At 38.1% G+C, this 22,904-nt stretch overlaps 2 long non-coding RNA genes across 2 annotated transcripts in view; one reads left to right on the top strand and one right to left on the bottom strand.

Moving 5' to 3' along the window:
- The window catches only part of LOC108520627 (uncharacterized), a 26,436-nt gene extending 10,666 nt beyond the window's left edge, over nt 1-15,770 (bottom strand). The window contains exons 1-3 of the long non-coding RNA XR_001882946.1: nt 15,676-15,770; nt 15,374-15,419; nt 3,933-4,063 (exon numbers count right to left, since the gene is read on the bottom strand). This is a non-coding gene — a long non-coding RNA (uncharacterized LOC108520627). The remainder of the gene's footprint in view (nt 1-3,932; nt 4,064-15,373; nt 15,420-15,675) is intronic.
- Nucleotides 15,771-15,984: 214 nt separating this feature from the next.
- Nucleotides 15,985-22,904, top strand: part of LOC108520626 (uncharacterized) — a 63,711-nt gene continuing 56,791 nt past the window's right edge. Inside the window, exons 1-2 of the long non-coding RNA XR_001882945.1 lie at nt 15,985-16,470; nt 21,440-21,554. This is a non-coding gene — a long non-coding RNA (uncharacterized LOC108520626). The remainder of the gene's footprint in view (nt 16,471-21,439; nt 21,555-22,904) is intronic.

Genomic DNA, 22,904 nt, shown 5'->3' with positions numbered 1-22,904 from the left:
TTTTAGGTCTTACATTTAAGTCTTTAATCCATCTTGAGCTAATTTTTGTGTAAGGTGTAAGGAAGGGGTCTAGTTTCAGTTTTCTGCATGCGACTAGCCAGTTTTCCCAACACCATTTATTAAGCAGGGAATCCTTTCCCCTTTGCTTGTTTTTGTGAGGTTTGTCAAAACTCAGATGGTTGTAGATGTGTGGCATTATTTCTGAGGCCTCTGTTCTGTTCCATTGGTCTATATATCTGTTTTGGTACCAGTACCATGCTGTTTGGTTTACTGTAGGCTTGTAATATAGTTTGAAGTCAGGTAGTATGATGCCTTCAGCATTGTTCTTTTTGCTTAGGATCGTCTTGGCTATACTAGTTCTTTTTTGGTTCCATGTGAAATTTAAAGTAGTCAGTTATTTCTTGTCTTCCGCTACCTTTTGAATTTGTTTGTTCTTGCTTCTCTAGTTCTTTTAATTGTGATGTTAGGGTATTGGTTTTAGATCTTTCACACCTTCTGATGTGGGCATTTAGTGCTATAAATTTCCCTCTAAACACTGCTTTAGCTGTGTCCCAGAGATTCTGGTATGTTGTGTCTTCGTTCTTGTTGGTTTTGAAGAACTTATTTATTTCTGCCTTAATTTTGTTATTTACCCAGTAGTCATTCAGGAGCAGGTTGTTCAGTTTCCATGTAGTTGTGCAGTTTTGAGTGAGTTTCTTTCTTCCATTCTTTCCTTTTTTCTTTCTTTTCTTTTTTTTTTTTGGATGGAATCTTACTCTGTTGCCAGTCTGGAGTGCAGTGGTGTGATCTCAGCTCATTACAACTGCAACCTCTGCCTTCCAGGTTCAAGAGATTCCCCTGCCTCAACCTCCCAAGTAGCTGGGATTACAGGCACATACCACCACGTCCAGCTAATTTTTTGTATTTTAGTAGAGACAGGGTTTCACCATGTTGACTAAGATGGTCTCGATCTCCTGACCTCATGATCTGCCTGCCTCAGCCTCCCAAAGTGCTGGGATTACTGGCGTGAGCCACCACACCTGCCCTTGAGTGAGTTTCTTAATCCTGAGTTCTAATTTGATTGCACTGTGGTCTGAGAGATTGTTTGTTGTGATTTCCATTCTTTTGCATTTGCTGAGGAGTGCTTTACTTACAATTATGTGGTCAGTTTTAGAATAAGTATCATGTGGTGCTGAGAAGAATGTATATTCTGTTGATTTTGGGGGTGGAGAGTTCTGTAGATGTCTATTAGGTCTGCTTGGTCCAGAGCTGAGTTCAAGTCCTGAATATCCTTGTTAACCTTCTGTCTCGTTGATCTGTCTAATATTGAAAGTCAGGTGTTAAAGTCTCCCACTGTTATTGTGTGGGAATCTAAGTCTCTTTGTAGGTCTCTAAGAACTTGCTTTATGAATCTGGGTGCTCCTGTATTGGGTGCATATATCTTTTTTGCTTTCCATTTGCATGGTATATGTTCTTCCATTCCTTTATTTTGAGCCTATGTATGTCTTTGCATGCGAAATGGGTCTCCTGAATACAACACACTGATGGGTCTTGACTCTTTTTCCAATTTGCCAGTCTGTGTCTTTTAATTGAGGCATTTAACCCACTTACATTTAAGGTTAATATTGTTATGTGTGAATTTGATCCTGTCATTATGATGCTAGCTTGTAACTTTGCCCATTAATTGATGCAGTTTCTTCATAGTGTTGATGGTCTTTACAATTTGATATGTTTTTGCAGTGGCTGGTACCAGTTGTTCCTTTCCACATTTAGTGCTTCCTTCAGAAACTCTTGTGAGGCAGGCCTGGTGGTAACAAAATCTCTTGGCATTTGCTTGTCTGTAAAGGATTTTATTTCTCCTTCACTTATGAAGCTTAGTTTGGCTGGATATGAGATTCTGAGTTGAAAATTCTTTTCTTTAAGAATGTTGAATATTGGCCCCTACTCTCTTCTGGCTTGTAGGGTTTCTGCAGAGAGATCACTGTTAGTCTGATAGGCTTCCCTTTGTGGGTAATCTGACCTTCCTCTTTGGCTGCCCTTAACGTTTTTTCCTTCATTTCAACCATGCTGAATCTGACGATTATGTATCTTGAGGTTGCTTTGTGGTGTTGTCTGCATTTTCTGAATTTGAATGCTGGCCTGTCTTGCTGGGGAAGTTCTCCTGGGTAATATCCTGAAGAGTGTTTTCCAACTTGGTTCCATTCTCCCCGTCAGTTTCAGGTACACCAATCAAACGTATGTTTGGTCTTTGCACATAGTCCCATATTTCTTGGAGGCTCTATTCATTCCTTTTCATTCTTTTTTCTATAATCTTGTCTTCACACTTTATTTCATTAAGTTGATGTTCAATCTCTGATATCCTGTCTTCCGCTTGATTGATTCGGCTATTGATACTTGTGTATGCTTCAGGAAGTTCTTGTGCTGTGTTTTTCAGCTCCATCAGGTCATTTATGTTCTTCTCTAAACTGGTTATTCTAGTTAGGAATTCCTTTAACGTTTTTTCAAGGTTCTTAACTTCCTCTCATTGGGTTAGAACAAGCTCCCTTAGCTAGGAGGAGTTGGTTATTACCCACCTTCTGAAGCCTACTTCTGTCCATTCATCAAACTCATTCTCCGTCCCGTTTTGTTCCCTTGCTGGTGAGGAGTTGTGATCCTTTGGAGGAGAAGAGGTATTCTGGTTTTTGGAATTTTCAGCCTTTTGCGCTGGTTTTCCTCATCTTTGTGGATTTATCTCCCTTTGGTCTTTGATGCTGGTGACTTTCAGATGGGGTTTCTGTGTCTGGGCATCCTTTTTGTTGATGTTGATGCTATTCCTTTCTGTTTGTTAGTTTTCCTTCTATCAGCCAGCCCCCTCTGCTGCAGGTCTGCCGGAGTTTGCTGGAGGTCCACTCCAGGCCCTGTTTGCGTGGGTATCACCAGTGGAGGCTTCTGAACCGCAAAGGTTGCTGCCTGTGTTCCTTCCTCTGGAAGCTTCATCCCAGAGTGGAACCTGCCAGATGCCAGCCAGAGCTCTCCTGTATGAGGTGATTGTCAACCCTGCTGGGAGGTGTTTCCCAGTCAGGAGGCATGGGGTTCAGGGATCCACTTGAGGAGGCAGTCTGCTTCTTAGCAGAGCTGGAGTGCGGTGCTGGGAGATCTGCTGCTCTCTTCAGAACCGGCAGGCAAGAAAGTTTATGTCTGCTGAAGGTGTGCCCACAGCCGCCCCTTCCCCCAGGTGCTCTGTCCCAGGGAGATGGGAGTTTTATCTACAAGCCCTTGACTGTGGCTGCTGCATTTTTTTCAGAGATGCCCTGCCCAGAGAGGAGGAATCTAGAGAGGCTGTCTGGCTTTGCTGAGCTGTTCAAACGCTACCCAGTTCGAACTTCCTGGTGGCTTTGTTTACACTGTGAGGGAAAAACTGCCTACTCAAGCCTCAGTAATGGTGGACACCCCTCCCTTCACCAAACTCTAGCATCCCAGGTCTACTTCAGACTGCTCTGCTGGCAGCGAGAATTTCAAGCCGGTGGATCTTAGCTTGCTGGGCTCCATGGGGGTGGAATCCCCTGAGCTAGACCACTTGGCTCCCTGGCTTCAGCCCCCTTTGCAGGAGAGTGAATGGTTCTGTCTCACTGTCATTCCAGGCAGCACTGGGGTATGAAAAAAAACTCCTGCAGCTAGCTTGGTGTCTGTCCAAATGGCTGCCCAACTTTGTGCTTGAAACCCAGGGCCCTGGTGGCTTAGGCACCCGAGGGAATCTCCTGGTCTGTGGGTTGCGAAGACTGGGAAATGCATAGTATCTGTGCTGGAATGCATCATTCCTCATGGCATGGTCTCTTATGGCTTCTCTTGGCTATCAGAAAGAGTTCTCCGACCCTTTGTGCTTCCCAAGTGAGACGATGCCCCACCCTGCTTCGGTTTGCCCTTCATGGGCTGCACCCACTGTGTAACCAATCCCAATGAGATGAGCCATGTACCTCAGTTGGAAATGCAGAAATCACCCGCCTTCTGTATTGATCTCACTGGGAGCTGCAGACTGGAACTGTTCCTATTCAGCCATCTTGTCACTTTATCATTGAGTTCACTCGCATTTGTTTTCTTAACCTCTCTGAAAGTAGAAATTTCAGTTAGATATGCACAGATATCAATACTGACTCATGGCAGTCATTTGTGATCCAGAACAAATGACTTAAACTCTCTCTAAATCTCAGTTTTCTTGTATATAAAATAAGGACAATAACTCTACCTACCTTATGATATAGTAGTGAGGATTATATTGTAACATGGGCCCAGGCACACTGTGGATGGTTGATAGATGTTAGAGATAATGATGAAGAAATGCTGTGTGACTAGAGCAAATGCCTGTAAATCATCAGCTAGTGATGGCGCAGAGGATGTTTTCAATAGATAATAGCTAAAAAATGATGATATTAATGATGACCTTTGTGATAATAATGATAAAAATGATAGTGGCTATGACTTATCATAAGGTAGTATTTACTAAATGACTCAAAAAGCCAGAACTAACTTCAGCAGTGAATCCTATTCTCATTGCCTTACGTTTTCATTTGCAATGTAAATGTTTGGTTTGTGGATTTTGCATAGAAGTCAGTCTAGTTGAAGATATTCCACTGCTTTCCTACTTGTTTTAACTAGGAGAGTGTTCTGTTTACTCTCATCCAAACAAGATATGTTTTCCGTCATTGTTAAGTCTATTTTTATGAAATCTCTGTCTAAATTCTATTCATTGAGTCATCTGAAGACTCTCTTTTCCATTTTGTTATAGAACCATAATTCTCATGTTATTTAGACCTGATACATTTTAGTCAAAGAAACATATCATGAGAGCCACTATCTGCCCAACATCTCACGGGTAGTCGTAGTCACAGTGGAACTGAGACTAAAGTTTCCATTTTTATTTGACTATGCTGCTTCCCAAGGTAAATACAGGATTTGAGATCCATATTTTCTACTTGCATGACTGTGTTGAGGTTTTTCCTTTTCAAATGGAGACTTCATTTTTTTTTTTTTTTTTTTTTTTTCATGTAGGGGTTCTTTTTTAGATTTTTTTTTTTTTTGTTTCAAGTGGTCCACTCTAACAATAAGGTCACAAATTCCTTTTTGATGGGGACCATTTCTCAGATTTCATTTTCTAATCTCTAGCATAGAGTTTTATACTGATATGCTACTCAGTGATTTGCTGGTTGGATTAATTTTAAATGAAAAGAATGTCACACAGCTCTAACAGTGACACTGTTTTTGCTTAATTATTTAAAAAAATTTTTTGTTATATATTTCTTGTGAAAGACTATATCTCTGAATATTTGCTGACCAAGTACCTGAATTTTATCTGGGAAATTTCCGGTAAGAATCACTGATGTCCTGAATAGTATCTCAGGTGTAGACGGGCAGGTAGGCTCAAATTTCTTCAAGTTTATTATTAGTTCTATAGTGCTGCTTCAGCGCTGCCAAGTAGCATATGATGAACTGCATCTCCTTTTGAATATGCACTTTAAGAACATTATCAAACAACAGAAAATGAATGCTTCTGGGCCATTGGACAATGTTCATAGCTTACAACGTTGCCAGGTAATTTTAATCTAAGTGTGGGTTACATCTCTCACTGCAATCAGAATGTTCAATATCTATTGAGTGACTATCATGTGCTAAGGGTTGTGCTAGGCACTGGCACATACATTATCTAATTTGTTTCTCATAAAAAGTCTGTGAAGTGAATATTATTATCCCTATTATGTCAATGCCTAAATTGGTACATGAAGAGGCCGTGTGATCTGGTCAGGTCACACAGACTGGCCTATGCATATTTCCAGTAAGCTTTGAAAGTATTTATGCATTATCTTAAAAATTTTTTAATTATCTTGCACTCATATAAGGCGTATGTTGAATTTAATTACTATTATCATTGCTTTATTTTCATGAATTTGCACAATTTTCAAGATCAGATTTTTATTTTCCTGTTTCCTTGTTGAATATAACATTGCAATATAGGTGAAATAGCATGTTTAGGATAGTCTAAGAAAATATTTTTTGTTAATGATTTGAAAATCCAGCAGATTTTTAGACCAGACATAAGCTGCACATATAAATTTTTGCTGGTAAGTATTTGGCTTAAAATTGTAAGACTAAATACACCAAATTCGTATTAATTCTGATTATTACTCTTTTAAGTGTTTGTATACGATCATCATGTATTACCATTACTTATACTATTGTTTGATTAGACAGACCCAGAATTCACCAACTGGTTAGGTGATTCAAAAAGTCTTCTCATATAAATGTTTAAAAATAAGCTCTTTAATATTAGAAATTTTAGCAAGTAGTGATGGCAGAACTGTTTATAAAAAAATTTTAAACTTTAATTTAATTACACAATTTTTGGCTCATATTTTGCTTCTTAGCCTACCTCAGTGACCGCCTTCTGAGCACCATGCTGACATATTACAGTGAGAGGTGAGAATAGCCCCATTAAAGGTTGAAGGAATTGCTGCAGAGTGGGAAGTTGAATTTCCAGACGAAACTCAAATGTAATCCATGGTATCTTCATGCTTTTTCATGCTTCTGGGATAAGGGAAATTGGAATTGCTACAGATGTGTATGGATTGAAGTGTGAATAAACCTGAGGATGTCTGGCAAGAATAACTTTCTTTATCTCACACACTGGCTTCTGCTGGGATCTAAGAAGAGGGCATTTTCTATTAGCATCGTTGTTCAAAAGACACATACACTAATTAGATTTTTTAAGCTGCTGCTACCTGAGGAGGAGGCTTAATCTTCTTTGATATTATTTTACAATAAACCTTCCCTCCCCCATTATCATTTGTGAACTGCATTCAGACTTTAAAAAAAAAAATGCTGTTAGGAACTGAAAAGTTGTGTGGAACTGTTTTTATTGCTGCAGATATTTCGTATTTGGAATAAAAGTATGTTTAACCACAAAGGAACATAATTTTGCTGGTTGTGGGAGGTTGCCAGTCCAAAACAAAAGCAAAAGCAAACCAGTACTTTTACAAGCTTAATAACAATTGGTTCAAAGTACCATTGAATTCTAATAGTAGTGCTCTGTCCACTAGGAAAAACTTTCAGGAGACCAATTTATCTACTTTTGTTTGATGTGAATACAATTGTTTTCTAAATGTAAAATTGACTCCTGAGTAAGAAAAAAATTGAAAGTGATTGCAACATGATGCTATACATTTGTCAAAACCCATAGAACTGTACAACACAAAGAATGAACCCTAATGTAAACTATGGATTTTAGTTAATAATGTATCGTTATTGGTTTATCAATTGTAACAAATGTACCACATGAATGCAAGATATTAATAATAGGGGAAACTGTGGGGAGGGAGCAGGGTATATGGGAATTCTCTATACTTTTCCACTCAATTTTTCTGTAAACCTGAAGCTGCCCTACAAATAGTCTATAAGTTAAAAAGAAAAGTAAGTGGAAGGTAGATCCCTTCTCTTATGTGAAGTTTAAAGGTCAGAAGATTTACTCTTATTAGGAAGTGTTAGTGATTTAAATTCCCACCAGTGCCAATCATTATGATTATGGTAAGTTATGGGCTCTGTGTTTCCCATCCCAATACCATGATAAAATATATTAATTCAAAACTGCATTTGAGAAGTAATTTTGAGAAATTTAAATAGTTTTCTTTTCCTCAGGGCTTCTCAGCACCTTTAATTTATTAATGTAATATAGAAAACACCCTGCTACTTGGCAACAGTAATGCCATCTTAAAGCAAAACCAAGATGACTTGGTTTGGCTACTGGATAGTAGCCAGTGATGACTGATGTTTGGCTACTGGATACTGTCTTCCTGAAGCAAGGTCAAGAAACAATGCCTATAGCGTAGAAAAATCCCTCATAAAAAAGTTTATCTGATTTCCCCAGTGGTCACAAGTTTTGCAAGAGAGTCTGAGACAGGACTAGCTGCACATGTTTCACCAAACAACAACAACAACAACAACAACAACAACAACAACTTGCTATATAAGAATACTTTCTCACGTGAGGGCACGGGGATTAAATGTTTCTTTCTGAGAAACTGGATTTGTTAGCCTTTTTCTTTGGCCTCTCAGCTTCCTTGGCCTTTGAGGGTAGGTTTCCATAGACTTGCTCACTGTAGTACGTGTAATAAAACATGGCGTTCCAAAGGGCAGCTATTGTATGAAGCATTTCTGAAACTTTTAAACTGTGGAATAGTTTTTGCAAAGAGCCAGTGTTCCCCAAGTAGAATATACTTGGGGAAATCTTATATTCTAATAGTATCATGAAAGATACATGACTGACTCTCTGAGAGAAGGCATTCTGTGAAATGATAGGAATATGGTACTCAAAGAGTAAACGTGGACCCTCCACCATCCCCTCATATTCGATCAGTCAGCATGTTCTATTGATTTAGGTTCCATAATTTTCCTTGCTTTTTATCTAACCCTTTGCATCCCCTTGCTACCACCCTAATTCATGCAAAAAAAAAAAATTTTTTAAAATTAACCTTGGGGCACCTTTTTTTTTTTTTTTTTTTTTTTTTTTTGAGGTGGAGTCTCGCTCTGTCGCCCGGCCTGGGGTGTAGTGGGCGGATCTCAGCTCACTGCAAGCTCCGCCTCCCGGGTTTACGCCATTCTCCTGCCTCAGCCTCCCGAGTAGCTGGGACTACAGGCGCCCGCCACCTCGCCTGGCTAGTTTTGTATTTTAGTAGAGACAGGGTTTCACCGTGTTAGCCAGGATGGTCTCGATCTCCTGACCTCGTGATCCGCCCGTCTCGGCCTCCCAAAGTGCTAGGATTACAGGCTTGAGCCACCGCGCCCGGCCTAGGTGACACTTCTTTAATGACATCACTCTTTTAAGGTACTCATGACTTCTTTCTTTTGCAGCTCATTCTTTCACAGTTGCTATCTCTCAACTTCCATCCGAGAGTTCAAGTTTATTCTAGATTATGGGATAGGGTGGCCAGCTTCCCCAGTTTGCCTGGGATTTAGAGATTTCCTATGATGTAGGACTTTAAGTGTTAGAACACGAGAAGCACCTGCTAGAACCTGAGAAGTACCTGGCAAATAGAGACAAGTTGGTCGCCCTACTCCGGGACCACTTGTGACGAGAGACCTTAGGGCATTAGTTGGTTTCACTGCTACCCCCTTAATCCACTTGAGAATTGGATTCAGAAAGTATTCTTCAGCACCTTCATTTCCTTCTGCATCTGAGTCCCAGCACTGAATTAGTCCCTGCGGCTGAACCCAGGAATCTGCTTACTGCCACTCTTTTCTGAAAACCTGGTTTTTAAGAGTCTGGATTCTCATCTGTTGATTGCTATGTAAACCTCCATCAATTGTCTGCCTCCGAGGGTTAGGTCTCAACATCCTGGTGACTCTGAGTCTGGCCTTTCCTATTGCTGGGGCTGCTTGGGTCTGAAAAATCAAGATTCAGGGTATGGGACTAGATATTCAGGTTTAGGAACCCTAACTTATTGGCTCATCCTTTTCCCAAAAGGAAATTTACTTAAAATTTTAATGGCAGTTTAATTTACATAGAGTGAAATGCACAGATCTTAAGAGTTACACTTTGAGGAGTTTTGACGAATGCGTATACCCATGTAACTCACATCTCCATCAAGATGTAGGACCTTTTCATCACTATAGGAATTTCCCTCTTGCTGTCAACATAGTCCTTGACTGTTTTCCTCCTCCTGTCACTGGCAATCACAGCTCTGATTCCTATCTCCATAGAATAGTTTCATCTGTTCTGAAACTTCATGTAGACAGATATTTATAGTATATACTCTTTTTTGTCTTATTTATCACTTAGCATGCTTTGAGATTCATCTGTATTGTTGCATGTTTCAGTAGTTTATTCTGAAAATGTAATGTTCTAAAGTTTGTATTAATAAGGTAAGAAAGATCTCCTTGATTGGAGAGCAAGAGATATTCCTAGACATCTTTAGTCCTACCTCAGACTACCCACATGCCATTAAATAAATAGATTTGCATATAAAAGATACTAAATACAATTGCATGCTTTTGAAAATAAGAACTTACATTGACTTATTTATTTAAGACTCTTCCTTCAAAAACTCTTATGATTGATAGAATTAGTCAGATTCAAGATTTAAGTCAGACTTCTGTATTACGTATGGTTTTATTTGAAAGCACTTTGAAAAAGAGTTTGAAGCAGTTTAAAGTGTTTTTAGACCTAAATACAAAGTTGAAATATGTAATATTGTAACAGAGGTTACCTGCTTTAATATTGTGTATATCACAACATAATAATAATATTTTAAATAAAAAGTTTTGATAACTGTAAAAAAGAATTGTAAACTGCAGATAATTATAATTAACCATAAATGTTTACTGATCACCTACCACGTATAAGATGATATGCTATACATGGAAAAGGAACTTTCAGGAGAGTTAATGAGAAATAAAGAGGATTAAGTCACAGTCAAGTACAAGGTAATTTATTTATTTATTTATTTTTGAGACAGAGTCTCACTCTATTGCCCAGGCTGGAGTGCAATGGTGCAGTCCTGGTTCACTGCAACCTCCACCTCCCCAGTTCAAGCGATTCTCCTGTCTCACCCTCCCAGGTAGCTGGGACTACAGGCAAGTGCCACCACACCCGGCTAATTTTTGTATTTTTAGTAGAGACAAAGTTTCACCATGTTGGCCAGGCTAGTCTTGAACTCCTTACCTCAAGTGATCCACCCACCTTGGCCTCCCAAAGTGCTGGGCTTACAAGCCTGAGCCAGTGAGCCCGGCCAAGGTGAGATGTTACATATTCACAAAGTTGCAGTAATGCAAAATACAGTATGGTAAGTGCCAAATGAAAGTAAGTAGATACTTTTATGGGAGTTTATATGGTGAGTATGAATACATATAAACACAGTGCCTGACAAACATAATAATCCCAATATGTATCTGTTCTTTTTTCTTTCTCTTTTCATTGAAAGCATTTATTTGGTGGGAAAGGCTCTCAAACATATTGTGTTGGATTGAGAAATGGCAAGAGAGAAATATAGTAGAATTGTCTGATTGAGGATTGAGGGCCTTAAACAGTGTTGTTTTTGTTTGTTTGTTTGTTTGTTTGTTTGTTTTCTGAGATAGGGTCTTGCTCTGTTGCCCAGGCTGGAGTGCAGTGGTGTGATCTTGGCTCATGGCAACCTCTGCCTCCCGGGTTCAAGCAATCCTTCCACCTCAGCCTCCCAAGTAGCTGGGATTACAAGCATGTGCCATCACACTGGACTAACGTTTGTGTTTTTAGTAGAGACAGGGTTTCAGCATGTTGGCCAGCTGGTCTGGAAATTCTGACCTCCAGCGATCCACCTGCCTCAGCCTCCCAAAGTGCTGAGATTACAGGTGTGAGCCACTGCACCTGACCAAGAGTTTTGGTTTTATCCAACTGGGAATAGGAACTATTCAGCGACTGATTTTTTTTTTTTTAAACTAACTTGTATTGCATAATCAAATTTTAGAAAAGTAATTTTCCTGAAGTGTTTAGAATAGACTTAAAAGATTATTTTAATAACATAAATATAATTGAAATGAGTATGTTGAGAATTAAAACCCTGTTTAGTAAGATCCACACCAAAATATATGTGCAAGGTTGGAATCTATCACTCTTTGTAACTAATGCCAATAATCAACATCTTTGGAAAATACTTCAAAAGCGTCTCAATGGACCTGGAGCAGTGGCTCGTGCCTGTAATCTCAGCACTTTGGGAGGTCAAGGTGGGTGGATCACTTGAGCTCAGGAGTTCGAGACTACCCTGGGCAACATGGTGAAACCCTGTCTCTACCAAAAATACAAAAAAATTAGCTGGGCATGGTGACAAGCACCTATGGTCCCAGCTACTCAGGAGGCTAAGGTGGGAGAATCTCTTGAGCCTGGGAGGTTGAGGCTGCAGTGAGCCGAGATTGCACCACTGCACTCCAGCCTGGGTGATAGAGTGAGACCTGTCTCAAAGAAAAAAAAAAAAACTAAAACAATAACAACCACCACCACCACCACCACCAATAAAAAAAAAAAAAAAAAAGAATTTCAAGCCTGGTGAGGCGGCTCACACCTCTCTGTAATCCCAGCACTTTGGGAGGCCAAGGCGAGAGGATCACATGAGTTCAGGAATTCAAGATCAGCCTGAGCAACAGACTTAGACCTCATCTCTACTAAAAATAAAAAATTAGCCAGGTGGAGTGGCAGGCACCTGTACTCCCAGCTACTCAGGAGGCTGAGGCAGGAGGACCGCTTGAAGCCAGGAGGTCAAAGGTGCAGTGAGCTGTGTTCCACTGCACTCCAGCCTGGGCAACACAGCGAGACCATGTCTCAAAAAAAAAAAGAGTTTTAGTTAACCAAAATTTTAGTTAACTAAAATTTTAGTAAGATGGGAGGAATAAATTTTGAAATCTGTTGTACAGCAGAGTGACTATAGTCAATAATAATGTACTGTATATCTTAGAGTAACTAAGAGAGTAAATTTCAAATGTCTCACCACCAAAATGATGTGAGGTGACAGTTATGTTAATTCATTTGATTTAATTACTCCACATTGTATACATATATCAAAATATCACAACATACTCCATAAATATATACAATTATGATTGTCAATAAAAATAACATTAATAAAATAAATAAATTTTCAAAAAGCTTAAAAAAAGAAACTAACACCTAGTGGATGAAAATGATTGGTATTAACCTGTTCCTGGTTGCCATTCTTTTTAATTGCTGAGTAATATTCTATTAGGCAAATACAGTTGTCCCTCAGTACTCTCAGGGGGACTGGTTCCAGGAACAACCCCTCCATACCAAAAGCAGTGGATGTTCAAATCCCTTATATAAAATGGCGTAGTGTTCCATCCTCCTATTATTTTAACTCATCTCTAAATTATTTATAATACCTGGTACAAAGTAAGTGCAATATAAGCAGTTGTTATAGTGTACTTCTATTTGTGTTTATCTCTGTAGTTCTTTTTATTCTTTTTTCCCTAATATTTTGATCTTCAGTTTTTGAATCTACAGATGTGGAACCCATGAACATGGAGGGCTGACTGTATATCGTAATTATCTGCTCTCTTGTAGATATATTTGGAGTTGTTCCTGCTTTTGCTTATTATAAGCAAAGCTTGGCATAAACATTTATGTCCAACTTTTTTTTTGGAGGACATAGATTTCCATTGTCTTGGATGAATCCTTATAAATAGAAGTGTTGAGTCATATGTTAGGTGTAGGTTTATAATTATAAAAATTACCAAAATTTCCCAAGGTGATTTTAACATTTTGTAATCCTACCAATATATGTAGGAGAGTTCTGGTTTTCCATATCCTTGTCAATATTTGATGATGTTAGTCTTTTTAATTTTAGTTATTTTTGTGGGCGTGAAATGGTATCTCATTTTGAATTTAATTTGTATATTTCTGCTGACTAATGATATATAATACTTTTTCATATGTTTATTGGCCATTTGTAAATTTTCCTTTGTCAAATGCCTGTGCAAGTCTTTTGCCCGTTAAACAAAGTTGTTTGTTCATGTTTATTATTGAATTGTAGGAGATGTTTTCTATAATCTAGGAATTGTGTGTATCAGAATATTTTCAGCTATCAAGAGTATTCAGATATATGTATCATCTAGACTGTGGCTTGTCTATTCATTTTCTTAATGGTGACTTAGGATAAGTGGAAGCTTTTAATTTTGATGAAGTCTCTCTTTTTTTTTTTTTTTTTCCTATTATGGTAAGAGCTTTCTGTATCCTAAGAAATTTTTGCCTACTGCAAGGTAAGACAGCCATCTTTTAAAAAAGCTATATTATATTTTAATAGTGTCATATATTTTAGCTTTTATGTTGAGGTGTACAATTCATCTTGAATAAATATTTGTGTTTACAATGTAAGGTAAGAGATGGAGTTCATTTTTTCCTCATTGATGTTACATTACTGGGCATTGACTTTTAAAAAATTGTTTTATTTTATTTGTAATTTATAATAACTGTATATATTTATGGGTTACAATGTGATGTTTTGATACATGTATACATTGTAGTATGATCAAATCATGCTCATTATCTGTCACCTCAAATATTTATCATTTCCTTGTAGTGAGAACATTTGAAATCCTCTCTTTTAGCTATTTCGAAATAGGCAACATTATTATTAGCTATAGTCACTGTGCTGTGCAATAGAACACCAGAGCTTAGTTCTCCTTTCTAACTGAAACTTTGTACCTATTAACCAATGTCCCCCTTTTCCCTGTCCACCTTTCTGTCCTCCAGCCACTGGTAACCACCATTCTACTTTCTATTTTTACAAGTTTGTCCTTTTTAAAATTTCACATGTAAGTGAGATTATACGGTATTTGTCTCGCTGTGCCTGGCTTATTTCACTTAGCATAATGTCCTCTAGGTTCATCTATATTGTTGCAAATGACAGAATTTCCTGTTTTTATAAGGCTGAATAGTATTCCTGTGTGTGTGTGTGTGTGTGTGTGTGTTTGTGAGATACATAATATATATCCATTTATCTGTTGAAACACTTAAGTTGTTTCCATTGCTATTAGAATAGTGCTGCAATAAAAATGGGAGTGCAGACATCTCTTCGACATACTGATTTAATTTCCGTGGGATTGGGGAATTGACTTTTGATAAGCAAACTTAGTATATAATACCTCAAAAGCCAGAATGCCAGTTATTTTGTGTTATAAATTGTTTGGCTATCAATTCGTTTTTTTTGCATGAGATAGTTATCTTGCAGGTAGGCCCTTTGAGAAGACTAGAAGGTAGTTTTGATTGATTCTTCTTGAAACTGAAATTAGAGTAAAGAGACATCCAAACTCTTATCCAATGAACTACAATGACATACAACTCACTCAAGCCTTTCTTTTTCTAAATTTTCTTCCCAAATAAAACAGCGGCAGCAACAACAAAGACAGCAAAACCTTATGCGTTTCTTACAGCTTTATGATGTGTTTCAGTGTCTACAGTGACTGCTGAGTTTGCATCTGTTGCATGTTATATCTTTCTGGTAACATATGGAAGAAGGTTCATATTCATATAAGGATGCTAGTTCTAAAACATAATGTGGAATCATGTACAACTCAGCACTACTTGGTAGCAATAACCAGAAACCCACCTTCAAGGAGTGTAAGCAAAAAAGTAATTGAATTAGATTACATAATTTGACAAGTCCAAAGCCTGGAGTTGGTTAAAGCAAAATTTGTATTGAAAATTTTTCTTACATAAAAAAGGTAAAACAAATTTGGTAAACCTAATATTTTTTATAGTGCAAGTAGTTAATTGTTGTCATTCCAAGAAACTATTATTTGTGGATAGTAAAACTGTTTGGAGACTTTAAAAATACCCTATAACAGTTAAAGGCAGAGCAAATTACTTAAATAAAATTGCGATATTTACCCTAAATAGTAACAATACAATTTGCATCAGTTCTCCAGGAAATTATCTGCAATTAAAAAAAAAAAGAACTCAAATTAGTCAGTATTAATTTGATGTGTTAACTCAAATTAATCAGTATTTTCTTTGTACACTCAGATTGCAACCTAAGTATTAGTCTGTTGAGTTTGGTTTAGTGGATATTTATTCAGGAATTTTACAAAAACAAGGAAACAGAGAAGAGGAATAGTGCCGTGAAGATGACCTCGGGGTTCAGGCGACACTCAAATACCTGCTTCTCCTCTGAGTTTATTACCATCTCTTACTTGGTTGACGTTTAGACATATTGCAGGAGATAGTTGAAAAGCAGAGGTTGACTGCATTTCCAGTGGTGTTTTGCTCTGCTGGTATTTGTTCCTCGGTGCTGCTGTGCAAAGGGCCAGAGCTGCATCCAACGGATCTTTTCTTCAGGTTGTGCAGGCTGGCTGCCTTGATGTCGTAGTTGCTGATGTTGGCTGCGGACGAACCTTATTCCTTTTCATTTGCCTGGTCCTCATTTAACCGGAAAACACAGTAGCTGTAGCTGCACATAGACTTTTCCTCTTTCTCTTTCCCCCTCATCCCCCTCCCTAGACTTCTCTGGGCTTTGACGTCATGTGTGCTCCTTTCAGTTGCCATAGCAACCCCATTCCCCAAGCCCTCTGTCCGTCTCCTCTGGTAGGTTCCACAATGGTACAGGCAGCATCACGCTGCACAATGGTTTCCAGGCAGTGAAAGAGGGTGATTCAGCAAGCCACTCTTCTTCTTCTTTTTTCTTTAACCTCCCCTTCACTTTTATTTTATGGGGTGGGTGGTGCTTGCTATATGCTTACCTTTTTTTCTTTTTTCATTTTTACAAATTTCCTTTTTTGTCCTCACCCCTCAATTCCTAGGGGCTTGAGTGAGTTTAAGATTGGGTTTTCTTGGAAATCACCTGTCCATCGTTAATTTTAAACAATCTCCCTATCTCCAAAGAATCTCTTCCATATTACAGTCTGGATTGTGGTTAATGAAAAACAAGTAGGGAGGATTTCTGGGGCAAACACTGCCGGATCAGGATCGTAGTTCTCAGGCACGGAATGGTAGGTGGCTCTTTGCTCGTTCTGGGTTCTAACCTGTTTTTGGAGGGTGGGGTGATGTCTATTGATTGCTCCTGGTGGGGCGGGAGAGGGAGTATGGAAGAGATGAGAGAGATGGGGTGGAAAGCAGGTTAATCAAGTGAACTTGCTTTGAGGCAAGAAGCCACCAGCTTTTCCTTCTGTGCAGAACATCTCTTCCCAGACTTGGGCGTGTTGAAACCTTTCTGTTTGGAGTGAGGGGTAGCAGAGGGAGGGGGGGAGGGAGCATTCTTATTGTGACCAGGGGTTTTTAGACCAATGCAGGGCTACAGAAGGGAAGGGAGAGAGAGAGAGAAGCGCGCGCACACACACACACACGCACACGGAGAGAGAGAGAAAAAAAAAAAAAGAAAAAAAACACCAAACAGCTGTGCTTGTTAGAAGTGCTGACCTTAGTTCCATATCTGAAAATTGATGGGTTCCATAAAACATTAAAATAATGTCTTTTAGTATGTATTTATGTTTACTTTTGTGAGAAGTATAACTTAAATATTGTAAGATGTATTTTACTAAGGAACAGTATTTATATATATATTAGGTGTAAAACTATTGGCGTTACTTTTGCAGAGCAACTCTAGGCTAAATCTGAGCTGGGGAGAGGAACACAGAACAGAGGTCAGGTTAGAGATAAGAGGAAACATTGGCACTGCAGTCAAATAGGTAACGGGTCCCTTTAAGAAAGTGATCTCCTAGTCACAGCAGGCAGCTTTCTTTTTTCATGGCAAGGTTCCCAGGTGTTCTGTGCTGGGATACTGTGTCCCCTACAAATGTCAGAGCTCTTTTGAAAAAAAAAATCAGAAATAAGTATGGCAGTATATTTATTAGGATCTATGTATTTGTGCCTTCAACAAAATAAATGTAATTTACTGGAAAATCTGTGAGTAAATCAGGCTACAGATATTACAAGAAAACTATCTATCCATATATTTTTCTTACCCTCCCCCCACATTTAAATCTAGAGACCTAGTCTCTGCTTTTATTCCCTTAAACAGATAACTTCCCAGGGTACTGCAGTTTAGCCACAGAAAAAAGAATGGCTTATCCCACAGCAGTAGGCTCTGAAGCAATCACAAGGTTGTTTACATGGGCTGCCTTTGGTGCAGAGCCTGACAGTGTCTGTACAGCAGCCCTGCCTGCTTCTGGCCATGTTGATGATAACTTTTATGAACAAACTGCAAGGAAGCAGGCTAAGTCATATGGGACAGGCCACAGTTCAGGTGGAAGGAAAATGAGTGTAAATGCACCAGGCATTGCCAGTACAACATCCGATATCTCCTTCTATCCCTAATCTGCTAGTTTTCGGACCCTGGAAGATCTCACAGAATGCTTATCAACATATTTAAAATGGTTGCAGTAAGGAACATTTCTCTCAGAGAAGCTTCTGTGAATTTTCTACTTTAGGTGAGCATATATGTTATGAATATATAACAAATAAATATATAAATATATCACAAGCTTCTGACTCTACTTCAGAACCATTAGATTTTAGGGGTTGGATGCTTTGGATGTAGCAGTTTGGCTGCCTCTGGTATGTATCCTCCTCTCTACCTTGATCACACTCTTAAAATTGACATAAAGTATTGGATTAGCTTATTTTATTATGTAGAGCAAGCTGGGTTTTCTCTCTCCTACAATGGGACTAGAAAATCAGATGACAAAGGTGGTGTGACCTTAAATATTAGAGAGTCTTCATGCTTCCTCATATGCATGTCATTCCTCTGCTGTTGCAAAGTGTCTTTAATTTGAGGGGCTCCTGTTCTTAAAAAATCCTCACAGTTTCAGTAAAAAGATTCTGGATAATGAAGCAGGAAGAAATTATATGTAGAGTGGGAAAATCAGCTGCCTCTAGCTTCCTTCCTGCTTGCCCCAGAACAGCATCTGCTGTTGAGAGGAGTGTGTTTGCCATGCTGGAAGGGGATGTTTATGAACAGATCCCAGAGGGGCTGAGTGTGTTTTTGCTGTCATTGTCTGGTATGTCTGCAGCTATTAGTATTTAATAGTTTCATAGTACATGGTCTATATATTTTAAGGTTAGAATGAACTGAGAATTTATTGTCAATGCTATAAAATGTAAATATTTTAAATTTATAGGAAAATTAATAAGATTTTCCTTCTTAGTGTATCCTACAGGAATATCATAAGCAAAACAAATTTGCCCAACCTAAGTAATCTAAAAAAACCTCCCATGTTTAAAGGCATAAATATATTTTTAAGATTTTATTGTGGTTTCATGTAAATGAATCTGTTTCTTTGGATGTAAGCCTAGTTATAAATTCTTTTTATACTGATACTAAAAGCTAAAGACAAATTGGATGTTTACTTGTTTGTTAAATATGGGGATAGATGTTCTCTCTTCATGCTCTAGTTCTGGCCTCAGGTCACATTTGTAGCCAAAGGACTTTCAGTGGAATTGTTGTGTTCAAATCGAATGATTACTTGGTTTCTTATCAGAATAAAGGACTCGGAGCAAGAGAGACTGCCTTCAATTAGAATGAGAAGCAAACACATTGTTGTCTTAAATTCTTTCTTCATTGCCCTTTCTATTTCCTCTTACAGTCTCTTTTAAGCTTTTGGTTGGACATTGCAACAATCATGCAGAAAGAGGCACGGAAGTGTCCAGTAGTGACAAGAATGGAGTACAATGCTCTATTTGCTGCAGGACTGCTGAGTGCCTTCCTCCTACCACACATGCATCTATTATTGCACCTTCTTCTGAGGACCAAGGACTTGTGGAAAAAGTTGGGCCTGTAGACTAGTAGGGGAGAAGCTTACTGGTAAAGAAGAACAGAGTACATTTGCTTCTTTGGCATATTGGATGTATTTATTGCATTACATAAGTCTGAGATGAGACACTGTACTGCTGATTCAGATAAAAAGATCATGCTGCATATTGATTGTTTAAAAAATGTAACTTAGAATTGGAGCCCGTCTTTTCAAAAATTCACCTACCCGTACGTGTTTGCATAGCGAACTTGTAAGGTTTTGACTCAAGGTTTTTCCGTTTGAGTACATTTTATCCTCATGAGCCAGTCAAGGCAAAGAAGGGGAAAATACAAAAACTGTGTTTTATGTACCTTTTGTTTTCTGTATTTAATAGGGAGAAGCTTTATTTCTTATTGTGAATCTTGGTAGCAACTCTTAAGAGGAGATATCAGGTAATATTGAAAATCACTAAATAGAAACATTTTAGGTTTAAAAAGTAGACCTCACACATATACTATTTCTAGTAAACGATTTTCTAGTTTATTTGATGTTTTGGATCCACTATGGCTTTCCTTAGAGTTCTTATCTCTGGTGACTATGAGATGTAAAACCCTTGAGGCTTATGGAAATAATGCTCGTAGGAATGGAAATTAAAGTTTTCAATGGAAAAAGAAATGAATACAGTCTCCTGAGAAGCATCCCTAACCACAGCTGCTCTAAAACCCTGCGTGGTGTGCAGGTTTAAGGCAAAGCTTCCCTACAGGGCAATCGGGCAGTTGCAGTGACCTGCACAGTAATAAACAGGATTTTCACTACCTTGTGTTTGTATGTATGTGTGTGTGTGTGTGTGTGTAAAGAAAACAAAACAAAACAGCAGTGACTTTAAAGTTCTAGAAATTCATCTTAGTGACTTGTCTTCATAGAAATAAAACTGACTCCTGTTTGTCTGTGTTAACCTGCCTGGGTACCCTGTGTACTTTCTGAAAATGCATTGCTTAAAGCAATTGTCCTCTTCTTATACATTGGAAATAGGATCTGAAAGCACTGATAGTGAAGTGAAGCTCTTAGGTTAGGTCTGTTTATTTGGCATGTTTATTCGGTGTTTGTAGGTAGAAGCTCCATCACAGCACTTATATAAGATAGTAATTGCCTATTCTTGTATTACCTGTATTCTCTAATAAGGTTTAATCCCCATCAGGGACTGACCTTGTCTGTTTGGCACACAATAGGGACACACCAAATATTCATTGAATGAATCTCTCTCATGTACTGAGTTCTCTGCTAAGTGCTGTGGTAGAAAAAATTGGGAAACTGTAACACAGTTTCTGCCATTTGGGAAGATGAGGCTAAATAACAATAAAGATGGTATAAAATCAGGGGATCATATTAGTATTTTGATAATGAGTGTAATAGAAATTCACAGGAGAAAGGAATTCACCTCTGAAGTGGTGGTAGGTGACAATGGGGCCACACTGGGGTGTCGGGGTGAGGTCGTGGGATAGTGAGAGGGTGGTAGCCCTAGGAGTAATTGTAAGCACCTGGGCAGGAAAGATACTCTTAGTTGGGGTGAAGAAGAGGCCTATTTTGGGTATGATCACCATATTTTCCAAACTAGAAATAAAAACTTATGGTTTGACATTGGGTAGAATGTCACATATTCTGAAGAATCTTCTTTAATATAATGTTGGGAAGTAACAGGCTATAATGGTGAAAAAGTAGGTTTGTAACTAGAAGAACATAAATACAGGTCTCTTCAGACTAGCTCCAGCTTAGGTTTACTTTCTTTTGCATACTTCAGAGGTTTTCAAAATTCTCCTGCTTTATTGGTACCTATGTAACCATTGCTCCAATGAAATCTTATATGAAAAGCAGAATATGGAAATGTATGTAACAGTGGAGCTGTCCCAGTTGATGATGAGTGGGGTGCCTTGCATTAGAAAACCAAATTTCTATCACAAGACCAATTATATCAACTGAAATAAGAATTACTAATTTAGTTTATGCTCAGATATTAAAATAGTTGTTCTGGTACTACAACATCAAAGTGCTTGTGCTTGCAATAAATTATGAATAGAGATAACTATCTTGAGATGTTTTCTTTCCTCTGCCTGCACTCACCCACACAGTAACCAGTTGTTTTTCATGTCAGTTTTTTGATTTTCTAAATACAGGTGAAATTCTCATTTAAATCTTAAAATCAAACTCATCTGTCTTTCGGCTTTGTTTTCAGGCTAGTGTGAGAAACACCAACGGCAGGCCCATCTCAGATCTTCACTATGGCAACTCATGCAAGAAGCTGTTGAATTAGACCCGTTTCCTATAGATGAGAAACCATACAAGCTGTGGTGAGTTGCCAATTTAAAAATATTCTTTAGTATGAAAACTGTGATCTATATAGCCAATTTAAATATTGCATATGGTTTGGTATATGGATCTGGAGAAATACTGCTGCAAATAATTTCAACTACAGAAGTGAAAATCAATAGAACAGAAGTTTAATAGTTGGTGTGGTACTACTAACACCACATACAGTAGTGAAAAGTCTTGAGGTGCATGAGTGCAGCATATAACACCGTAATACTACCACCATGGATGATACCTGCAATTAACATTTTCATGTGGCAGAGTAACAGCTGGGTACCATTATTTTTAAGTGACTTTTATTACTTGCAACATTGTACTATATTTTACAGATTCATCTCCTCTAGTAGAAAAATTGGTTCTGAGCTAAATTATGGTTTTCAGTGTCTTTCAGGAAAACACACACACACACACACACAGACACAGACACACACACCGTTTACCTCTTCTGAAATACAAGAAGAGAAATCACAGTTTTATAAAACTCAATTCATGGGCATTTTAGCCTACAAATCCTTTTGCTTAACAAAACAATATTAAAATAGATCCAGTTGCTCTGCCTAGTTGGAATGACTTTAAAATTTTAATTTATAAAATATCAGCACACACAGGTAGAATGTCCTTTTAAATCAAATACTTGGTGCTTCATAGTCACCAAAGTCAATAATCAATAGATTCCAGCAGAGATGAATGAGTTATAATCTGTCAGATAACATCTTTGAGAACTAGAGTATGACTGTGGTGCTTATAAAACTCCAAAAGAGGCTATTTTGAGCTAGTGATCAATATCTTTCTTTCATTTGCCTAGTGGCTTATATAACTCTAGATAGGTAGGCTGCCTTGTGAATTAATGCATAGCCTATAACTGTGGAAGACTAATGAAATTAATCCTAGAGTTATTTCATATAGTGATTTTATAAAACAATTCATAAAAAACTATCTGTCTACCATTACACTGAGAAAGCAGATCTAATAGCCATCACTATACTGCACTTAACATGTATTCAATGAGTGTTATAAACAATTATATACAATTGCCAATAACAAACCATTTTTAAATTTTTTTATTTTTATTTTTTATTTTTTATTTTTTATTTTTTTTAAATTATACTTTAAGTTCTAGGGTACATGTGCATAACGTGCAGGTTTGTTACATATGTATACTTGTGCCATGTTGGTGTGCTGCACCCATCAACTCATCAGCACCCATCAATTCGTCATTTATATCAGGTATAACTCCCAATGCAATCCCTCCCCCCTCCCCCTCCCCATGATAGGCCCCGATGTGTGATGTTCCCCTTCCCGAGTCCAAGTGATCTCATTGTTCAGTTCCC

Source organism: Rhinopithecus bieti, unplaced genomic scaffold (assembly GCF_001698545.2).
Source record: "Rhinopithecus bieti isolate Rb0 unplaced genomic scaffold, ASM169854v2 scaffold_52099, whole genome shotgun sequence".
Lineage (NCBI taxonomy): Eukaryota > Metazoa > Chordata > Mammalia > Primates > Cercopithecidae > Rhinopithecus > Rhinopithecus bieti.
The sequence above is the reverse complement of the archived record's forward strand: the minus strand, read 5'-3'. Positions and strand labels throughout refer to the sequence as shown.